The following is a 23,876-nucleotide window of genomic DNA, read 5'->3' on the forward strand; positions in this document are numbered from 1 at the left end:
TGCTTGAAGTGATATTATATGCAGTTACTGACATACGTACACACAGAACAATAAACATAATATATTAACTGACTTCAGGTCAATAAAGACATTCCTGAGTTCTGGACAGTTTTCTGCAGAGTGCTACAGAAAGTTAGGGTGCCTGATACTCTTATAAAACTCTTTGCTTAAAAAAGCATACTTAGTGCTGAGCCTGTCCACAAAGCTAAAACCTTGTTCAAGCAAATAGCTTTTGAATTCTGCAGACACAAGGTAAATGTTTCAAATCTTTTTGTCAGAGGCAGAGGTACTGAGTAGATCAAATCTCTGTAAGAAAAAACCCAGGCATAAGGAGGATTTGGGAGGTGTCGCAAGAGCCTTGCTCACCTGCTGCCCATCCAGGCAGCAACAACAGCAGCTCCAGCACCCACCCGGGATGGCAGAGGACTCAGGTTCCTCGCCCTGAGCCAGAGAAGCAGGGTGTGCTGCAGAGGTCATACATGCTGTCTTTGGGAAGAGGAGGTGGGGGCCAGGGACTCTGGTCTGCGTGGCAGTTGTGTGTGTGTGCCCCTGTGTGTCTGTCCTTATAATGGTCTGTTAGGCAGGAGCCTCAGATGATTTTAGGAGATAGACACTCACTGTTTCGCTGCTGCACCCTCATGGCAAAGCCCTATGGTATTTAATATAGTCCCACAAAACAGAGTTTTTAAAAAACAATTTAAAAAAAAGCATACCGCAACACCTATAGATCTTAGTAAAAAGGGTTGTCTTGTTAAAACATTTTAAAACCAACATACACATTTTCAATGTAACATTTTATCTCTGCTGTATATTCCTTTGGGTTGGCTTCAAAATGCCACAGAGAAGTTATCATTCTCTGCTCAGTTATATTGGATTTTTCTGTGAGAGCCTGTTGAAGTGATTGAGTAGTAATAGAAATGGACATCTCCATTAAAGAATAAGCAACCATGCAATTGTGCTGCCAGACCAAAGTAGTGCTCTTGCTGGCCTGATCCTTTCTTAAAACAAAATGGTGCAAGAAGAAATCCTGGCCCAGTCTTACTGAGTATACTCTGAGTATACCTGTTCTTTCCTAAGCCTGTGCTTCTGCTAATCTCATAAAGTGAGGTTGATGCTGAACAATCACAGTGAGAAAAGGGACCATATCCCAAAAGAATTTGCTATTTGAAAGCATAGCCCACCAAAATATAACCAATACATTATGTAAAAACATCAATAAGAAATGCCTTTGATTTATTATCATGATTATGGAAATGGCAGGACTCACATTTGTTTCTGCTACAGGGAGGTTTCCTCTACTTTGAATCACTCCTTTCTCTGCTGGTCTGCCAAGAGCTTCAGGATGAAAGTGAAGGGAAACAGGCTCGCTGCAGGATTTCAACAATTTATTGCATTATAGGGGCTTATTTTTGCCCATTAATCCCAGGCCTCTTTCAAATGAAGACATCAAATTATGCCAAGATACTGCTCAAGTTGTGATATTGCCACCTCTTAAATGAGGAAAGAATACACTACGAATTATTTCTTTTGGGACTGAGACACAAACTTTCTCTGTAAACTTGCTCTTTTCCCTGGTTATCCACTCAGTTTTCATAGCTCTATGTGATTAGTCATCACCTTAACTGCTGAACTGTGGCATCAACAGTATCATTAAACATAGCTTTAAATACTGCTAATGTGAAAAATTTGCATTGAAGATAAAATTGGTGTCCAAGAAGTAAAATCTTTATATATAGGGGGGTGGGGGGCAGTTTGTTAGCTGGAAACCATGTTTTATAATATTATTGGATATCTGAGCAGTTTTTGTGGAAGACTGTATTTCTCATACAAACCTCCAAGATGTTCTAGGCAATCCAAGAGAGAAGACAAAAAACTCCAGGCCATGAAGTAAAAGAAATCTTATTATGGCTTATTAAAAGCAAAAAGCATGTCAGATACAATTCAAAAAGAATACTGACGGAATATATTTAAGCCATATTCACTGATGCAATATACGTAAGGCATTTTCACATAACTGAGGGCTGCAAACATCAAAACAAGCAACCAGATATGTGAATCACCAAAAGACAGAGGAATTAACTGATCTGCTAAGGTGCAAATGATTTCAAAGTGAGTAACTGGGCCTGCATAACTCTGAAAGGAGACTGGAAACCCTGCAGAGGTATACAGCTATACATGCATATAAAACATGGGCGTGGAAATTCAGATCTGTATTCAAACTTGGCAAAGCTGATAAATAATAGATTCTGTTAACTGAACCTAGGCTAGAGAAATAACCGCCCTCCTTACACACTCCTGAATTGAAGTTCTCCTTGCAAATTACAAAGCCTTGGCCCTGTCTGACTTTTCCTTGCCATGGGAGTTGATACCTCCACATCTCACCTTTAATTCTTTCTGTAGGTATTCAGTGTCATGTACTGTACCTCTTTATAGTCATGTCAAAGAAGGACTGGAGGAAAAAATGGGGGAAACTTTGTTATCCACTTTCATTGTCCCACCTGAAATACTAGTTCAGCTAAACAAGAATAACAAAATATTCATACCAGGTATGAAAAAATGAAACCTCCAAACTTTTTTTTACATTTATTTTTTTTTAATTCTGATACACAGCAAGCTCCTTATTCTATCCATTTTTAATTAGCTTCCATTTCACATATGGCTGTTCTCTGCTCTACTGTACATGAGATGTTTCTCAGCGATGTGTTTCATTTCTGTGCCCAGAACATTCTCCAAGTAAATTTCTAGTGAGTGTTGTTTCTTTCCAGACTTTTGAAGAGCCTACCAAGTCTTTGCTCTTGAGGGATAAGACTCAGGAAAGGCTGGCCTATCTGAGGCATTTGGTAAACCACAAGAAATCCCTCTTGTGCTCTTCACTTCCCCAGAGCCTGTCACTGCACTGTCTCACCAGCCCCTGCCTGCTGCATGCACCATGCCTTGTCCCTCCTGTCTGCTGACCATACAGAAGAGTCTGGATCACCAGTGTACAGCTGGCACCCTGAAGGCTTTCTTTGGTATCTAAACCTGGGATTACAACCAGGATAATTCTGCCTTAGGTAAAGGATGCTCAGACAGCCTGAAGCTGACCTGATTAAGAGATCCTGACCATCCACCAGAAGCATTGCCACTTTATGTGGCAAGCAGTGATATTTTCGTACAGCATTTCTTGATACTCAATGATGAACAGATTTTGGCTCTAGGACATGGAAGGCCACACTGACCCAGTCAACAGGAGTTCAGGTTTCAGCTGTGAGGTAATGTGGAGCCTATTGTCCTCTTCATGCAGGAGAAGAGAGATTAGGTGTGGTTTAATTAGGCTCCACTTTCATTAAATTGTCTGAGAAAAGTGTTTTACCTTACAGAGTTTTACCTTACAGAGTAAAAAGCCTTTTGAGATCATTCACAGTTTCCAACCTGGACCCAAAATCGTTGCTGGGACCTTTGGCCTCCCTTGGTAGGGAGGATGAAGAGAGCTGATAAAAAGGACTATAACTTCCCCCAAGAAACCAAACATTGTACCAAGTCCCTCTTTTCCTTAGCCTCTTCAGGGGCCTTTTCCGGTGTTAATTTCCATCTCTGGTTTATTAATGAACCACACCTTCTATGGAATGGGTATCTGCATTGAACTCCTTCAAAATTATGAGAATTAGAATGTAATTCTCTTGACCTATCCAATATGTCCTTCACCCAATGGGGAGGAAAAAATTTTAAAGAAGACATGGATCCAGTTTTCTCTGCTGGTGGGTCAAAGTGCTTTGGCACACAAACTGCAAAAGTACGCCACTTTCTTCCGGCTTTTGAAGAACAGTGGAGATTTTGAAGCTGAATGAGTTTAAGGAATACTTAACAATGAAATATCATTTACTAAAGGGAGAAGCCAACCAAAATGTAGCTGGTTTTCAAATGACACTTGTAACTATTTAGATAAACAAAGCATAAATTCGGGTAGGTCTTCTATCAAGAACAAAATAAAATCATAACCATTTGTAAACTGGTAGTTCACACATTTTTGGTGTCTTTTCTCATGAATTGATAATATGACATTCTTTGGAAATAGTGAAATAAAGGGCAGGATTTTTAGGAGTAGAAAAAAGATCAGCATTTATTGAAGCAGATTTACAGCTAATTTTTGTAGTACTACTGACACATCCTATCAAATTTGTAGGTTTCCAGATATTATATTACTAGATTTTTGAATCTTATTAGTGGGTTTGCATGCATTGTGTTATTAAATTTGTTGTTTTCTAATGTGATATGAGAAATTGTTATGATATCAATCTTTCCAATAATATCTGCAATTTTAAACCCTTATATCATGCTCCTGTTGTATCACAACCTGTAATAAGATACATGTATTATTTTTAGTATTGATTTTGCACCGCAAAACTATCGGGTTCCCATAGTATTTATTCATTTTAATTGCCCCTAAGACTGCACTAAGTTAGTAGGATGTTTATTTTGAAATGCAGAGGGAAGGGGAGGAATATTTTATCAATTTGCAGAGAGTTTCTAAGACTGGAAATTCTGGAGTCATCACAACAGCTCAGGGCAAAATCCTACTGTTATGCAGTATGGTTATTGAGGAGCGGGGAGTGGAGGGGTGCTGGCAGCAGAACCAGTCTACTTGTGCAGATCTGGGTAGAACAAGGCAGCTGGGGAGAGAAGATGGTCAGGGAAGGTACCCTGGCGTATTTGCCCTGTACACTGCCCAGTGCCCAACAGGCCATAGCTGCTGCTGGTCTCAGAGGTGCTGGGGGGAAGGGTAGCAGGTCCCAAAGGAGGCAGCAGGCTGTGGGTGGAAGGAGGGCCCTGCTCCATCCCTGCCCTATGTCCCAGCACCCAGATGTATATCAGGCTACAGTTTACTAGTGAGAACAGAAAAAGAGACCTATCTTAGTGATTTTACACCATCTTGAACGTCTTCTGACACTTCTGCATACTTGGTTAGTGCAAATATCCATGGATGAAGATAAATCAATATTTTAGAAGTGAGTTCATATGTCTTTAAATCACATTCAACTGAATATGCATTTTCTCAGGAAGTACGATTTATTCTTATAGAAATTTTCTAACTTTCACTAATTTATATTTTTAATGACTATCAACCCACTGTTGTAGTGGCTTGATGCTGACTGGATGCCAGACACCCACCAAAACCTCTCTATCACTCCCCTCCACAGCTGGACAAGGGAGACAAAATATAAGGATTCATGTGTTGAGATAAGGAAAGAGAGAAATCACTCATGAAATACTGTCATGGGCAAAATACGCTCAAATTAGAGATATTAATTTCTTGCAAACAAAATCAAAACAGGATAATGAAAAGTGAAGTAAGACCTTAAAAACACCTTCCCCCACCCCTCCCTCCTTCCCATCTCTACCTCCTCCCCTCCAGCAGTGCAGGGAGACAGGGAATGGGGGTTATGGTCAGTTCATCACACATTGTTTCTGCCACTGGTCAGGGAGAGGAGTCCTTCCCCTGTTCCAACATGGGGTATCTCCCATGGGAGACAGTTCTCTACAAACTGCTGCAACATGAGTCACTCTTCCATGGGGTACAGTTCTTCAAGCACAGGCTGCTCCAGTGTGGGTCCTCACAGGGTCAGAAATCCTACCAGGAAACCTGCTCAAGTGTGGGTTCCTCTCTCCATGGGTCTGTGGGTCCCTGTAAGGAGCCTGCTCCAGCACAGGCCTCCCACAGGGTCACAGCCTCCTCTCAGGCATCACCTGCTCCACCATGGGTCTCCTGAAGGGCTGCAGGTGAATCTCTGCATCACCAGGGGCCTCCATGGGCTGCGGGATAACAGCTGTCTCACCACAGTCTGCACCACGGGCTGCAAGGGAAGCCCACTGCCCTGTCTGGAGCCCTTTGTCTCACTCATTCTCTAAAGACCTTGGTGTCTGCAGAGTTGTTCATCTCAGATATTCTCACTCTGGTATTGTTTGGTCACAATTACATCTGCTCAATAACTTTTTTTCTTTTTTCTTAAATACATTATCACAGAGGTGTTCCCACCATTTCTGACAGGCCCAGTCCTGGCCAGCAGCAGGTCCATCCTGGAGCCAACTGGCATTGGTTCTGCTTGACATGGGGGAAGCTTCCAGCAGCTTCTCACAAAAGACACTCTTGTAGTTCCCCTGCTACCAAAAACCTGGCCATGCAAACCCAATTGAACTAAATATTTCTGTTCTGGGGGACCTTAGCTGAACTTTGACAAAAGACTTTGGACTGAGTTTCTTTTCTTTCTGTATGCCTCCTCTCAGGCATCACCTGCTCCACCATGGGTCTCCTGAAGGGCTGCAGGTGAATCTCTGCATCACCAGGGGCCTCCATGGGCTGCGGGATAACAGCTGTCTCACCACAGTCTGCACCACGGGCTGCAAGGGAAGCCCACTGCCCTGTCTGGAGCCCTTTGTCTCACTCATTCTCTAAAGACCTTGGTGTCTGCAGAGTTGTTCATCTCAGATATTCTCACTCTGGTATTGTTTGGTCACAATTACATCTGCTCAATAACTTTTTTTCTTTTTTCTTAAATACATTATCACAGAGGTGTTCCCACCATTTCTGACAGGCCCAGTCCTGGCCAGCAGCAGGTCCATCCTGGAGCCAACTGGCATTGGTTCTGCTTGACATGGGGGAAGCTTCCAGCAGCTTCTCACAAAAGACACTCTTGTAGTTCCCCTGCTACCAAAAACCTGGCCATGCAAACCCAATTGAACTAAATATTTCTGTTCTGGGGGACCTTAGCTGAACTTTGACAAAAGACTTTGGACTGAGTTTCTTTTCTTTCTGTATAACTGTGAGAATATGCACTACTGTTCACACCTAAAAGCACACTGCAGTGTAGAACCTGGTGAAGAATCCTATAGTCTGCAAAGTGAGAGAACTTAGAGTAAACTATGTCCTTATGAGAAGATAACATTTTATCCAGAAATTCATTTTTTTAATTACTAAATCACTTCAAAAAGTTTCAAAATTTAATGGAAACAATATGATATGGCTCTTGATGTTGCCTTCTGCAATTAGTGTGTTATTAATTAAACTCTCAAGTAATATAATAACTTGACTGTTGAAACCTCTCTTTGTATTTAAAATACATGCAGGCTCTGGCTCCAATTATAAATAGACCATAACTCTAAAGGCTTAAAAGTGAAAATTAAATTTTTCAGAAAGAAATTGTTAAATTTAGGCTATTTTCCTGAGAAATTATCTTTGTGCATTTTAATTTTATTGCATATACTATATCAAATCATCCTTTTTCACCAGCAAATTTTTTTGCAGTGTCCATGTGCATCTCTCTCTATTAACACATGTGCATGAACACACACACATGCTTGCACACTCTTACAGTTAAATGTAATTTCCTGAGCAATGATCTCTGCGCATGTCTAAACAGGGAGAAGTTGGTTGAGACAGAGCTATCTCCTTTTTGAAAAGCTGTTCCACAGAATTCTGATTAGCCACATGGCATTGCAGAGGAGTTGCAATACTCCTGCTTTCATTGAATAACCAGTAAAATTTCTACAGTCCCAATGGACTTTGCAGAAGGTTCATGATTTGGCAACAAGAAATGTTTTTGCAAGTCTCAAAAATCAGGTTGTTTTCCAGTATGAATTAAAAGTTATTATGGGAGTCACTGCTCCTTTATTCACCTCCAGTAAAATCAATTTATGAAAATATTTTGCCATGCTTGTCCTCTACTAACGACCAGACTTAACATCTGTTACCATCAGTGGAGAGATTCCCACAGACTGAAAAAATTTTTGGTTTAGAACTCTGTTTAAAGTCTTTACATTGTAAAGTCATTTGTCAGTGATCTGGAATATCTGAATTAAAAGTGACCAAAGAGATTGGGGCTGTCCAGAAACAGCCCCAGGCTGTTAATAACAGGATTATAAACTTGGCAGTCTTTTTTGAGAACATTTGTTCAATCAGTTATAGAATTATGCTGACCAGATCTATATAAAAAATTTTAATACAGAACATTTTGTTAGAAAAAGAGGTTTCAAGGCAAGTGACTTTTTTTTTCCCCCAAAGTGACATGAACATGATTAGGTTTCCTGTAAAATGAGAAAACATTTAAATAAATTATTTTTAGACTTTAAGGCAGATGCTACTTAGTACTGATTGAAACATTCTGCATCATCCCAAATTTACAAGTTTGCATTTTGTTACAAAAACAATGAACAAATGAAAAGCAATAGAACATTTTAACCAATGCCATATTATAATCTGTCAGCGGATTATGCATGACTATTTTTGGTATGTGTTGATATAATACAAAAAACTACAGAATTAAAAAAATATCTTTAAACAAAAAGTTTCTAAAAGGGAATTTTTTTCTTTTTTTTTTTTTTTAATAGGAACAAAATTTAAAATGTTGTTATTTTTCCATAGGTCAGAAATTTATCATTTTGACCATTTTAATTTTGGACTTTATCTAGCTGAATATTTTCATGCATGATATTAGAAGCTGCCAGAGAGAAGTTATGAATAAGGCCATCCCAATTTATTATCGGTGACTTATGTCTGTGTTTTCAGGGGACAAAAAATGAAGAAAGATCTAATTCCAAGTATATTTTAGAACTAAGGAAATGTATCAACCCTATTTCAAATTATCCTCCTCCCCCTCTTGAAGACAAAGCATAAACTAACAGCAAATCTCTATTAAGGTAAGGAACAATCTTACTGCTATGAGTTCAAGTGCTGAAACCACTGAGGGGGAGTGTGTTAGCAACTGTGGATATTATTTTTGTGTCTCCACCATCAACAAGACATCTAGTTAACTGGGTTGCCAATACAAAGCCAAGAAGCTATAAACCAGCTGTACACAACTGTATGCATTCCTCCTGCAGAGCCATCTGCAGATTTTGCCACAAATCCAGTGTTGGCTCCAAAGGTTTTGGTGCCAGGGAATTTCTGTGCCTCCAAGCACAAGTTGACTTACTCAGGCACAAAACACTGTTCTGTGACCAAAATATTTCTGCCCTCCACAGCAGCCTGTCTTGCAGACATTAATTGATTTTCTTCAGCACCTCAGAGGTGGTTTTTGGTTTTTTTTTTTTTTCATTGAAAATCCAATCCAAGCAATTTAGGAGTATGCACAACTTCTTTCATTTGTCATTGGAATGCCTTCCCAATGCTGCTTATAGTTTGGAGAATATGGGTTGTCAGATACAAGAATTCTGGGTCAAAATCTTTCCACTTCTCACTCACTTGGAAAGAGGAGCCTAAGGGTCTTACCCATTTATACTGCTTTTGTCATTTTGGGATAGACTTTTCAAAACTGCCTTCCCCCCCATCTTGTTTTGCAGGAGATGCTAATGTGGCTCCTCAAACATAACAGTTCTGTCGCCTAGGATGACAAATCTGCACCCATCATGAGACATGTTGATAACAATAACAACATCCCATTATCTACATCATAAATGTGTACCCTCTCCTGTAAATTGGCCATGGACTTGTCATCTGAGATAGGAGAATCCACTCACCTGCCTTTTGCCAAAAGACAAATGGCTATGAATTGAGTCATCTAATCTCGGAAAGGAAGTGTGGGAAGGACTTCCAAAGATCAGATAGCTTTTTCTTTTGTCTCCAGGCAGGGCCAATACAGTGATCCTTGTTGAACCTCCTCTGAAACACTTACAGTGGTGGCAATTCCTGTCTGCTCGTTTGCTTGCAGCAGAAGGAAATGTTGTGCAGTTGATTTTGGATATTAATGTTTTAATTTTTAAAATCTCTTCTGCATTGCTCTGGTGGGATGCAAACTATGTCCTGTATTGATTTTAAATTTAAAATAAATCCTTAATTGAGACCAAAAGTCAATCCTTAATTATCTTGCATTGAATTATGGACAATTTGCATTTTATTTCAGCTTTTACTTAAAAATTATTATTGTAACTATTGGTAATGAGAGGAAAGGGTTAATTTTTACATTCAATTAAGAGTTGCATACTACACTTCAAACACTGATACAAGAAGAATGGTCACATTTATTTAAAACATGGCCAAATACTTGCACAGTAACTTGCAGTTATCTTTACATTAATTTCAAAGACTTTTTCGATCTTTATATCACCTCATAGACAAAACAGAGATAGGATCATTAACTTCCATTATTCCTAAACATCTTAAAGGGCTTTTTTTGAACTACACTGTAGGCAGGCAAACCTGCTAAGAATGTGTATAACTCTTCAAAAAAATGTTAACAATTGGGTGTAATACTGTTTCATGTTTGTACATGAGAAGTTTTACACAAAGAATAACAGAAAATTTAAAGAGTGTTTTCTCCACACATAGATGAACTTCACAACTATTCATTCTAAGCATTTATAAGGATTAGGCAGTTTTGAGTGAACAGCCTACAAATAATTTTCTGAAGTACATTTAAAAATATTCATAATGATTAGGCCATAAATAGATGTATTACTGACATTCATTGGTCCCTGGACCAACAACTCACCAGGGAAAAGAGCAGAGAAACATGAAAGCTGACTCAAGAAAGTTTCAGGGGGAGAGAAAAAAACCTTAATGAATATCTAGTGCCGTTGAAGATGTTACAAGGATAAAAATCACCCAATTAAAAGATAATCTCTCTTACTTTGTAGTATTGGAGCAATAAATGACTGCAGAGATTGAGTAATCAACAAAGCTAAAATGATGTCTTTAAATAATCTTCAAACTTGTTTAGCATGCTTGTGACAACGCAAGGAAGATTACTCCAAACTCTCTGGTGATGTAAATAAAAACAACTCCATTGATGTTGTTTGGAATGGCACCTTGTATGTCAGCACATATTTTAACCTAGTTTTCTTTACTCCCTTGTGAGAGAACTTACTTATTTTGCAATGCCATCTTGGTGATTGCATACTGGAAATTCAAGAGCCTGGCAGAGGAGGAACTGAAGTGGTGCAGTTATCAGGTACTGAATGAAATTCCAGACCCGTGACTCCACAGAGAAACTTCAGAGACCAGATTCCTCACATCAGATGCACAGGATTCGTTTGCCTCTGTGAAGGGTTGGAGTTCATACCTCAGTGCTTACAGACACACTTCTAAATTAAAAACAGAGGCTTGATCTTCCAGCAGGGAGTATTCACACATCCAATTAAAATCCAAAATATCTGAGAAAGTTTGAAAAGCATTTATGTCTTTATTTTAATGTCTTCAAGGAATCCAGAAATCAAAATGCTGACCTCTGCCTTCCTGAGTCAAATGGTTGTTTGACTTATGTAATATGTTTGCTACATACTGGTAGCATTGTGGGAAGTAATGGTATTATACAGAAAATACTTTCTCTTCAGTGCTAAAAAAAACCCAGAAACCAGTGGGTTTCCATCTTTCATTTCTTAATTGAGGTGGGCATATGTTAAAACATTAAATATCCCTTCAACGAGCTCTCTGAATTCAAAGTTTGCAGCTTCAGTCTGCCTCTAGTTACCATAGAATTCAGCATTGAATATTTTTTTCCTTTCTTTTCCTAACTAATCTAGACTTCTTTACTCATCAAGGACTTGAAATCACTTAATTATCCTTTGTCTTACTATGGGCATAGTCTTATTGACATTTTACCTGGCATAAGTAGTAGTGCCATATTTCTCCTACAGATGATTAGAGATTATTCTATCAGATTGTCATATCCTATTTTAAAAAAGGGTCATTTTTTAAATCATCTGCAATATGTAAGGAGATAGTCTTTGATCTAAATGCTAAAAAAGACATTGTTTAAACAAACAAAAAACTCTTGGTGTAAAAAGTTCATAAAGATGAAAGTTCAGAGACTAAAACTCTGTTTGTGAGCCAGAGAGTGGGAAGGCAAAACTTGTATTCTGTCTCCTGCTCAGTGTGTATTTACTTTAAACCTAACTTCAAGGTAGAAACTAAAGTCTCCTGGAAAGAGTAAAGAAAATATCTCTGTGTATTGCTTTCAAGTTAGGTTTCCTTTAAGCAGGCACTGCTACAGGTGCCAACAGTGTGTGTAACTCATGTTGAATAAGTCTGTGTGAGTCTTAGCTGCGATCAGCAAATTCATTTAAGCACTCAGGTTAATATTAAGCTCAGGCATTAACAGAGGAAAATGTACTCCCAGAGACTCATTTCTTTGAAAAAATGAGTTATGCAAGTAAATAGCATTTCAGCTATTTTTGTTATTCTATAAATGGCATTTTGGCTACACCTTTTGCATGGAAATGGGAGTACATAAGGAAAGATTCACCACTGTGCTTTATATTAATTGAACCCTTTCTGGTAATTATAGACATCAGGATGTTCCCATGGAAACAATGGAAGAATCAATATGTTGGAATATGCAATAATAGGGATGTGGAATCATAAATATTGTCCATGGTAAAAATCACAACCAAGTCCCTTACATGGTGTCCCTTTATTTCAAGTACAGTCTTTAACTTTGTTTGGAGTATTATTTTCACCTGAAATATCTCAGCCTTAACATGAAGACAGTGTGTTGGAGATAAGCAGTATGAAAAAAGTAAGTTATGTCTTTAAGTTACTTTTGAGTTACAGTTTGTCAGAGGTATCTTGGTTTGGATTTACCGATCAATACAAATCATTCCTTTGAGGTTCCTAGCACTCATGCTGACTTCTTAAAACACATTCCAAACTCTGAGCACTCTCACAGTAAAAAAAAATTACTTGTGTGCATTATTCAACAAATTTTCTACCATGATATTCTTAAACTTCACCTCAAAGAAGCAAGCAGCAAAAAAAAAAGAGAGAAAACACAAGGTTCCTGTAGCTTACACTGGCAGGTGACAAAGGGACGAGAATTCAGGCACGGAATGAAGTGAAAAAGGAGTGGCCAGGACTCTGAGATTTCCCAAGAGAAATCATTCCAAGAAACTTAAAGTCCTCCCACCAGAATTTAACTTATTTTTGTTATATTTAGTAGAAGTTCCTATTTATGAGGAAGTTGAAACACCTGATACAAGCTATACATTTTTGCTTAAATTTCCTTGGGTATTGAGAAAATATGAGGTAAGCACAGAGCTTTTTTTATTTTCTTTAACTTAATGAAGCATTAACCTGGCTCATTGGAGTTAGATAAACTGAAGATATAAAAGAGGAGATAGGAAAATGAGGCACAGTCAAACCCTAGGAAAAAATGTGAGTTAAACCATATGCTTTCCTTACGGTTAAAGTCTCAGTGCAAAAGGGAAGTTCCCATATATAAACACATGGCTTTTAAGCAAGTAAAGAATGGTATAGCATGTGCACCAAACAGCAATTTAATTAAAAGGATACTCTTTAGCATTTTAAAATACAGAAGCAAATTTTTGAAGGGGTACAACTGCCAAAACAAACAAATAAAAGGAACCATAAACCTGGCAGTGAATCAGTGAAGTATTTCCTGCAAAAAATTTGATAATTCTTTTGTTGTGTGCGGTGTTATCTTTAAGTATCAACAACAGTGAATGTTATTACAGATGCAACATCTAGGCATGGTGGGCTGTCTATGGGAATATGATCAGATCATAAGGTTGAAGCTAGTCCATACTAATAACATTTATTTAAACTATCTTGTTTGAGCTTTTTCTTTTAAATTAGCTTTTGACCACAGTCAGATGAAGACCAAAGTTTATGGCAGTGCCTAATTTTGGTAAGATGGATGTAGACAGAGAGAAAAAGAAGGCAAGAAAAGTGACAGTTTCCTTTGGAAATTTTGAAATCTACAAAGCATATGACTGAGAGGCACAGAAGAATAACTCAGGTATACCTGGCCTTGTGGCCAGTGTACAGTTGACCAAATGGCCCAGGACATAATCATGTCCCTATTGGATTCTGTTTCAATATTCCTACTGAGGATAAAAGAGTTATGATTTCACCCTACTTGTGAATGTTAGCTCTCTGGAAATAAATAGCTTTCTGGTATAAGTTTTTTTGTTTGTTTTTCTTTGGAGGAAACACTATTATTTTTGAATAACATTAACAAACACAAGGACAGTACGTGTCAGTAGTTTGAAAACTTTGACTCTTGCTACATATTTTACTTAGAGACACAAACTCCTGCAGACCTTTCCAACAAGTCCTCTAATCCCTCTGCTCCCTCCACTGGATTCCCACAGAACTCTGCATTCGTCTGAAGGCCTTTATTCACAAAGCCTCGGATCATATTATTAAAAGATCAGTGAAATAGCAGTTCCCAGACTGCCCCTGGCAACTTCATGCCCCTGGCTGACTGGGTTTCTCCATGAGGAGAATGTGCAGTTGTCATTTGTATAGAGAAGGGAACTTCATACAAAACTAGTGCAAACAGACCCAAACGAGCCTGCATTCATCATCTTATCTTCCTCATTAGCCTCACCTTTTATAACACATGCGTGCACACACACACATACACACAAAGAAGATAGGTAAACAGTGGTATATGCTATAATATTTTCCTTTAAAACATCATTGTAAAATATACAGATTGTGAGTATGACACGAGTTGGTAATAAAGAGGATATGAGAGCCTGCACAGAAGAAAGTAAAGGAAGGCCAGGTAGAAAGAGATCAGTCAGCTGGTCTATCCTTCTGCTCCAATGGAAAGTCCAAATATAGATTAACAAATATTTTTACAGTAGGCCCAATCCTGACCACAGTGAAGTCAAAATTTCCAACTGAGCATCCTTCCTGAAAAAAAAAATCTGGAAGGCCCTTCATCTTCCAAGATTCTGTACGACAGTCAGTGATGAAGCATATTCTGCTTCAGAATATAGTCTGCTATAGAAATGAAGTTTTAGCAGGCAACTTCACACAGAAAAGGTTCAGCTTTGTGGATAAAGATCAGCTTTCTGTACCAAACAGTAGGCTCAGACTCTGGCCAAAAAGACCCACACAAAATGAGCATCCAGACTGTTGACCAGGGTAAATATTCTGCTTTGTCTTAATGGAAACTGGCAGTGCTGTGAGCTTCAGAGGCCACTGGTTCTAACTGAGCTTGTCTCAATAGTTTCCTCCTCCTTGTCAGCAGCTGGACAAAAGCAGAATTAATGCCTAAACCCATCTGTATTAGTTCAGTACTGGGAAGAGCAGTTTCCATGAAGCCATGGGATAGACCTTTGGGAGTAGGCAGGATGCTATAACAGACAATGCGCTGAAGGCAAGAGACAGAGATGTGGGGTCAGAAAAGGAGTTGGTTTTGTGGCGACTGGCCTGAATGAAGTCATGTCTTAGCTGAGGAGTTTATGTGCAGCCTTGCTGTTTTTGCCATCTCTACTTAAAGTGAAAAGAATTGGTTTATTTACTGTGTTCTAATAATAGTTAAAGTCTTCATCCGTGGTCCATGCTTATATGGCCCAAATCCCATGTATATTTTGACATATGCTTGGTTTGGCACATGTAAAACATCTCATTCAATTCAAGGGTTTGATTGACAGTGCCTGGAGTTAAAAGCATCTGTGTGTCCGTAAGGACTTGGTGCAACACATGCTCAGGACAAGAGCTGTCCCTCCTGCCATGCTTGGACAGCACCTAGCCCAGGGAGTCATGTCGTTACAATGGAATAAAAGCAATGATGTGCAAGACCAGGAATTGCTCTGAGTTTGCCTTCCAGTAAGAAACTGAATCCATCTCAAGTTCCCAGCATTATCACAGAGCAATGGAATGAGATTATTGTTTCCTCTAATTTGAAAATTGATGGTAAGGCCCAAATGCCCCTACTCAAATTCATTTTGATAGGTAGGTACTGCATAGCAAAAAGTAATTTTCGTTTCTTCTCCAAAGAATTAATCATCGCTGTTGGTGGCACAGGCACTAACCACTACCATCAGCTGAAAAATTTATTATGGATTGCTTCTTGAAATAAAACATAACTTTTATTGGAAGTTTAAAGATAAATAAAAACAGCTGGAGGGAAAATACTATTAAATACTCTGATGAGCCCCATGATGTTCCACTTAAATAAAAAATTCCTCTTGCTTCATTTTAAGGGCTCTTGTCTGCTGTATTAACGTTAGCATTTCTTTCATGTGGGACAAGTGAAGCTGAAAAGGGAATTTACTTAAAACTGTGTCTGAAATTGCAGCTTACAGGAGCTTATGGTCAGTGCAGTTCCAAGAATCCTTCAGTCTCTCTGTAATGGATGGTCCTTCAACTTATGCTTCCTCTATTACTTTTATGTAGCTTTCTAATTAGACATTTTAATTGTTTGCTTTCTGTGGACAGACAGAAAACCAAATATTCATAGTCCTCTCATCTCTGAAAGTGACACTGCTCCATTGTGGAGACTGGGTTTAAATTATTAACAGAAGATAAGCTCACATACTCAAATAAAGGTTGGCTGAGACCAGCCATGGGATAAGAGCACAAGAAACAGCTCATGCCAGAATACCCCACATTTTCTGCACCCTGCAACAGGGTCACATTTCTGTCTGCAAGAACTGTTGCTTGGAATTGAGGAATCCCCCGGAGAGTCCATAAACAAAGAAATTAAAATGAAGTTATTTGGTAGGAATACACAGATAGGGAGAGGATTTACAGGGTACAGATCACATCTCATCACTTTCATGTAATGCATCCAGTGTTCAGTTTTCCTGTTTCTTGAAGATACCCTGAAAACCAGTCTTGCCTCTTTATGCAGAGAGCAAGACCAAGAGGTCAGCTTCTGGCGTGGCCAAAGTGCACAGACTGGAGCATCTGTGACCCTGCAGGCTGAATCATCAGGCTGTGTCCAAACTGGTGGTAGGTCAGCAGAGGGTGAGATGCGGAGCATGCCACACTTACAGCTCACTTGATGTGTCCCTCCAGGAAAAATTTAAACCACCTCTCACGAAGGGCAACAATACCTCACAGTGAAATGTATTAGAAGCCCAAAGGATAATGAAGTTGTGCATCTCCTCATTTCCCACTCAAGGGAAGAGCCTCACTCTGAGCCTTGGAGGATGTTCAAATTTCAGGAGCTGCCCTGAATCTCAGAGTAATTAATAGCTTCAACTGGAAGAAAGTTTTTTTGATCTCAGAACATTGCCTCTATGCATTTCCCCTATGAAGACAAAATTGAAGTTAGTTTGTTAGAACCAGCATAGACTTTTTCATCTTTCATTGGATGGTGGTGTTTTTAAAAGAACACAGGTAAATTTCATGTTTGTATGCAACATTTACTGCTTCACAAAGGACTGATTACACTTGTCAATAAGGAGCTAAGACTCCTTCAGGCTGTCTGGAATCCCTTGGTGAGTAAGTACACTGAAGTTTGCACCAATGTCCTGATGAGTGGAAAACACAGCCTGGATCCATGTCATTTAGGAAGGTTTCCCAGACTAGGGTTGTCTTCTTCACAAAGTAGCTATGCTAATTTTTCACAGTTCCTTGCTCTCTTTTGGTGCAGGCTGTGGACACTGGGAGCTACTTAACAACCTGATCATGCTAGTAGGATTCAGAAATTGAGATGGCAGCTGAGAAGTGGGATGGTTGGCTGAAATTCAACTTCCCACCACAGGCTTTGGGGAGTTTGCTGTGTTTCTCCTATTTCTATTAGTCTTCTTCTGGGAAGTTCAGCTACATGACCTTCCCAAGCAGAATTAACTGGATTTCTTAGGCAGGAATAAGTGAAAAGAACAGAGAGCAAACAGTTAAAAAAAACCCAAAACAGCATACAAACAAGCAAACAAACAAACAAACACCTCTCTCCCAAAAAACCAAACCAAAATTAAAAAAACCTCACCACTCTTTGCTTTATTTTTTTTTTTATAATTATTATTTTGTCAGTAATTATTCCCTTTATGTTTCCAGTTTTGGATAGAGAGGATTTACTGGAAAATTTCTATGAGCTTGTTTATCGTTATTGTGATAGCTTCGTTACTGTAAATAATAAGAAATTAAATAATTTGATGCTGAATCCTTTCACCAACTTCTATTACTCAAGTTTCACTTTTAGGGGGATTCTGAGTTACCACTTTAGCACTTTTTAAAAGAATAAATAAGTGAATAAAACTGAAGAGAAACAAAGCTGTAATAGAAACCAATCAAAAGAAACACAAACATTTCAGGGTTGGATTTTTCTTGTTTTAATTTATAGCTCCCATCATCCTCCCAAACAGTTTTGAGTCTTTTCCCCTGAAGATGCTCTGTGCTGAACTTTCAGAAAACATATATTTTACTTATAAATGAAACATTGCTGTTAAATTTCCTGTAAAGTCACTGCAGAAATGAAACTTTCAAGTTTTACAAATCTTCACCATTATTTCCCCAAAGCATTGATTTTTACAAATATTTTATGGGATCCTATATTACAAGCCTCAATTTTTTTTTTTTTCTATGCAGTTCCTTGAAGCTCAGATTTTTTTTTAAGGGGCTTCTATCTGTGAATAATAGCAGCAATTTAAAACCTCTTCTGTAGGGATTAAATTTCAAAGCCATTGAAATCATATAGGAAATGCCAATACATTTCGTAGGGAAGTGGGGAGGGGGTTACTATAAGGCTGGTAAGGAACCTGAGTGAAATTCCAGCTTTATTGTAAAGGGTGCAGGCTTTCCCCTGGCTTTCTAGATTCCAGGAGTCTAATCACTATCACTGTGCTTTATGTAGAAGGAGATGAGTTTAATTGTCTGATAAAACTATCATAATGTAAAGGATTATTTAAAAAGCATATTTGCAACCAGATATAGATAGGGAGAGTTTGCAAGTTGTTCTCCTCCTTTTAACTGTGACACCAGAGAAGAAGAGTAACACTCCCTTCAAAACCCCAAAAAGGTAGGGAAAAATAAAGAAGCAAACAACCCCCCCCCAAAAAAAAAAAAAAAAAAAAAAGGAAAGAAGAAATGTTAAATGTCTCTGACTACAGTTGGAAAATATACTTTTGTTATGCATTGAGAAACACAAGAGGAGTGAGTCTCCTGAAGGACATTGGCTACAACAGACTTCAGTGAGAGTGTGAAGAGCCTGAATAAAGAGTTCAAGACTGGCCCTTGTTCTCTGAAGGAAGAGAGCAGTATAAATGTGAGTCCCCATTAGATGCACTGTACACAAAGAGAGGAGCAAGAGTTATAAGAGTAGCATGCTCTCCTCCTCTCTCAGCTGTGTGATCAGAGAGGTCAGAGCCTCCCTGTTCGCTGTGAACAATGCCTTGGAGCAGCAGTCAGGAATCTGTCACTCCAGAGCCACATGCTGCTCTTTGGAAGCAAAATCTTTCCAGCCTCTGGCATCAGAGCACTTGGGAAAGAATTGGGGTGGGGGTGGGGGTGGGTGAGCAGGAAAAAAAGAAAAAAAATAACCAAAAAGCCCCCAACAAGAAATAAAAAGATGGAAAGAGAAAGAAAGGGAGAAGAGCAGTCACCATTTTTGGTAGTGATTCATTACATCTCTTCTTTGGTACCATCTTCTATAGAAACTGTGAAGTTCTTCAGAATAGAGCTAATAACCAAGTGGAACTGATCACAAACAACATTTTGTTCCTCTGCCTGAAGTGCACATGTTTCCAATTCACTTGATAGCTGTGATTGATGCCACCAAAGAAACATGCTCAGAATATTGTCCTTAAAAAAATAATCACTTGGTAGCAAAACTCATTTTCATAGCTGGTTCTTCAGAACAAGTCAAGTAAATGGTGAGTTTCAACACTGTTTTTAGCTGTAAATCCCTTAAGATCACTGAGACAATCTCAGAAGTTGAGAGATGAGAACGGACAAGAAAAAGGCCAGAGAAAAGGCCAGAGTGAAGTAGCTTTAAGACACCTGAATATCCCTCCAAGCCATTCATCACACTGTAGCAGAGGCATGCCAGTTAGGTGCTCTTACAAAAGCCCAGTTCTTGCCTTTAGTTCTGAGGGTGTATGGCCTTATTCAATGGATTGATGCAGCTTAAAGAAGAGCAGAAATGGCCCCCAAAGAGACTGAACTGTGCACAGACCTTCCTGCTAGTGGCAGCGAGCCAGTCACAGTGCACAGAGAGAGGTGTTATTTACCATATTTGAATCCTGATTTGGTTTCCGGCACTCACTTCATCCAAAGTTTGGGGAGTGGTCGAGTGCTAATTGTTGGTGCCAGCTGATTTCAAAGAAATTTTAAAAAATGGCTAGACAGACATTTGGCAACAAAGGTCGTTGACTTTCGGCTGCCTTAAAGAATGATGCATCTGCTTTGTTTGACTGCCAATAGATAAGGTGCATATGAAATTCCCCTTGTAAATTAGCTAGATAAAAGTGATTCTTGTCTCCCTGGATTGATCCTTTTTTGAGTGTTTTAATCATGTTGAAGGCACACCCCTATTTTGAAGTCGGTGGGGAGCTGTTCTGCCCAGGGGAAAGCCCCAGGAATAATTCCTACCTCTTCCTTCCTGGGCGAGAGTCCAGGCTGCTCTCTTCTATCTGCTTCCTGCAGTTTGTCCGTGAAGTACCCAGTAGTCCAAAGGCAGAGAGATGAAGTAGTTTTTGTATGGTTGGAAAGGCAGGGATTTTCATCCTCATCAGGATTCACTTCTTATTGTCCTTTACCCCTCTAAGGCCACTCTCTGCCCCACATCCTAGCTAGATCTCAGGACACATTCTAGTCAAAAAATAGCTGAAAGTGTCATTTGTACAACTAATGTGAGGACTGGAATGAGAAAATACAAATCATAGTTACTGTACACTGTCAGGAAAGGGAGCACTGCAAAGCACAGTGGACAGAGATCTATATACATCTATGAAGCCAAAGTTATCTGAAGATGTCCTTAATTTGCCAACCTCATTTGGCACACTTGATTCTAAGCTAAGATGACTACAACTCCTAGTTAAAAAAATGATTTGCAATTGAGATATGATAAATAGTTTATTAATGCCAAGGAAAGTTGTATGCTGTTGTTATTTATTTCAAGTCTGAAGTTTCTCATCAAAAAGAAGGAAAGGAAGAAAGGAAGAAAGGAAGGGAGAAAGAGAGGTAGAGAGGTAGAGAGAGAGAAAGAAAGAAAGAAAGAAAGAAAGAAAGAAAGAAAAAGAAAGAAAGAAAGAGAAAGAAAGAGAGAAAGAGAGAAAGAACGAAAGAAAGAAAGGAAGAAAGAAAGGAAGAAAGAAAGAAGGAGGAGAGGGGGCTTTTTTTTTATGTGTTTTCCTTCACGGCTTTGGAGTGCTCACTAATTCCATCTGTCCACAACAGAGGCATCGGAACGGCGAGAAAAAGCATTTCCATATGTGCAAATTAGCATCCAGCCTCTCTTAATCTGTGCAGTGCTCCTCTGAAGTAGATGGCGCGGATGGCTGCCAAACCCACTAATGGCATTCAAATAAAGGACTTTATTGGCTTTAGCTGCCACTTTTCTTTTTCTTTTTGTAAGATAGAGAATGTGTTCCCCCTCTTATTTTATTTTTGTTCTGATATTGTCACTTTGTACTTCAACCATGAAATAAAAAGAAGGCTCTGCACAGCTCTCTAATGGGATCCGTTTTCTCCTAAAGATGCATTCTTTTACTTTCTAATGAAATCTCACCATTATTTATTACACTATAATCAACACCTAAAGTATATTATTCCCACTCTCAGCCAGCTTGTCTTTCTCAAAGAAGTTCTTCCTCTTTTCTCTGCTTTTCACCAGCAGAGACAGGGCTGAGATGAGAGACATTTTGCTTGGGATCCTGCCCACACTGTGAGTTCATATGAAAAGGAATCTGTTTGTTTTCTTGTTTGCTTGTTCCTCAGATTGTTTTTCAAGGTCTGGCACACACACAGCTGCAGCCGCGGACAAGGAGAGGTTCCAGCCGTATCCTACCCAGGGTCACTGTCCCGACGGGTGCCTCTGCACCCAGTAAGGGCTACCATTTGGAGCATGTTTTGAATTTTGAACCCCTTGATTAAGTTAATGGAAAACAAAGGAAATTATTTAATCCTAAGAAAAATGTAGCCCTTATAGCAAAAGTATCCCTCCTATTACACTAAATCAGTCTTTACTTTCACCTGTCAATATTTGTCCTACTTCTGGCAAGGGTTAGGTAACTACACCTGAGACCTTGTGATCTCAGATCTTGCTGAAAATACTATGGCTGCTAATCCTGACTTGACTAGTGGTGCCAGCAATAAAACCACAGTCTCTAGTGTGTAGCAGACTCCATATGTTAGCCCCCTAGTCTGCTAAGTCACCACGCCAGCCTAAATTTGAAACATTTCTAAAGTGTTATACAATGTTGTAATAATGTTTTTACAAAACAAAGACTGAGTTACTGGAAGCCATATTCATCCAATCAGCATCTTATTGAAAGAGGAATCTTGATGGTAGCAGTGGTGACACAAGTTATTAAAAAAAAATAAAAAATAAAAAATAAAAATTGCATTGAAGTCTTGAGAAGGGGGCATTGACCTGTTGAGGAGTGGAAGCTGGAAAACTACTGCAGAAAAATAAAGTCTCTGTTGAATGTTATCTCACTTTCCTGAGGAAGAGTGCACCCAAAAAGCCTCAAGCTGAGAACACAGCCGACTTAATTAAAAAGTTCCTAATTGCTAAAATGCTGCTTATAAAAACAGGAATGGACACTGCTAATTGCATACTGAGCAGTGTCTGCCCAAACAGAAGACCTTCACATAAGCAGAACTGTCTCAAAATACTATTGCTGCTGCATGTTGCAAAGTGTTTCCTGTATTGGGGGGAGAAACAAACCAAAACCCACAAACCAAACATTGCACATTGACTGTGCACCTGAAACTTAGGTCTACATAATGAATGATAATCAGAGGGCATGAATCTAACCTGTTACAAGGTTTCTGTACAATTCCAATCCTACAGATATTTAAGCATGTATTCAAAATTGGTACCATTCATTCTCTTTATTGATGTTAGTTAGGTACTTACATGTGAAGATGATGGAAAAATAACAACTCATGCATTATATAACTCTATATACATTACATTATTTTTTAATGTATCTAAATCTTTTGAGCACAAAAATCTTATAGTCCCAATACCAGCCATGAGATGAAAAGATCACCACATTAAGTACCAAGAAGCTAAATAGAAAACATATATGATTTAAAAAGCTTTATGGAAATTTTATATACAATATCAATACTCTATGAATACAAGACAAGAAAGGTTAATCATCTTGAATACACTTTGGCTGTTTTTCTCACTGTTTACTCCAAGAATAGGTATTACGTTCAGAAGTCACAGTGCTCATTTACAGAAATTAGTGTTCTAGAGGCTTTCTCAGGTACTTCTAGAACACATTCATTTATATTTATTTTCCACAAATATTCCCACCAGAAATTTGATTTTTATTAGTGACTTGTACAAGAATATTAATTATTTTAAAGAGCCCAGGGACCCATGTTTTTGGGCATTATGCAGAGGTTGACTAGAACTTAGTTCTTGATTTAAAGCAATTACAGCCTTAGTTGTCAAGACGAAGAGCTAACAAGCATTGTGCAAGCTATGCTCCAGTAATCAGGACAAAGAAACAATTCCTTGTGATTTCAGTAGTGATTTCACTACTGAGCAATTGAGCACACAATGATAGTACTGAGGATCACTTGAAGTAAATGATGCTTAATTGCAGGGAAAAATTATCAAATTATCTTACTTGCTATGAATCACTCATTAATCTCTATTTGCATTTCCTATGGAAAAGAACCTTAACTACCTGATCTGCATGTGCAAATAATAATTATTATTAAATAGTGAAAGTAGTTCAATTATTAAATAATGCAACAATATCAATCATTACTCCTATTAATAATAAATTATAATAAGTCTCTTAGAACTGTGCATGGTCCCAAGCTGCAATATGCAAACACAGATTTGAAACATCTGCTTAGACTTGGAGTTGAGGTTCACAACATATCAGTCACTGAGTCACAGTTCAAAATACAAATTCTTTGCCATTTTGGACTTTAACTCCTCCTTTGCAATTGCTCCTCCCCTGGTCCATAACTAGCTCTGAAGTCAAAAATGAGGGACTGTTCAAAAATCATGGAGATT

This window comes from Corvus brachyrhynchos, unplaced genomic scaffold, assembly GCF_000691975.1.
Source record: "Corvus brachyrhynchos isolate BGI_N302 unplaced genomic scaffold, ASM69197v1 scaffold1, whole genome shotgun sequence".
Classification (NCBI taxonomy): Eukaryota; Metazoa; Chordata; class Aves; order Passeriformes; family Corvidae; genus Corvus; species Corvus brachyrhynchos.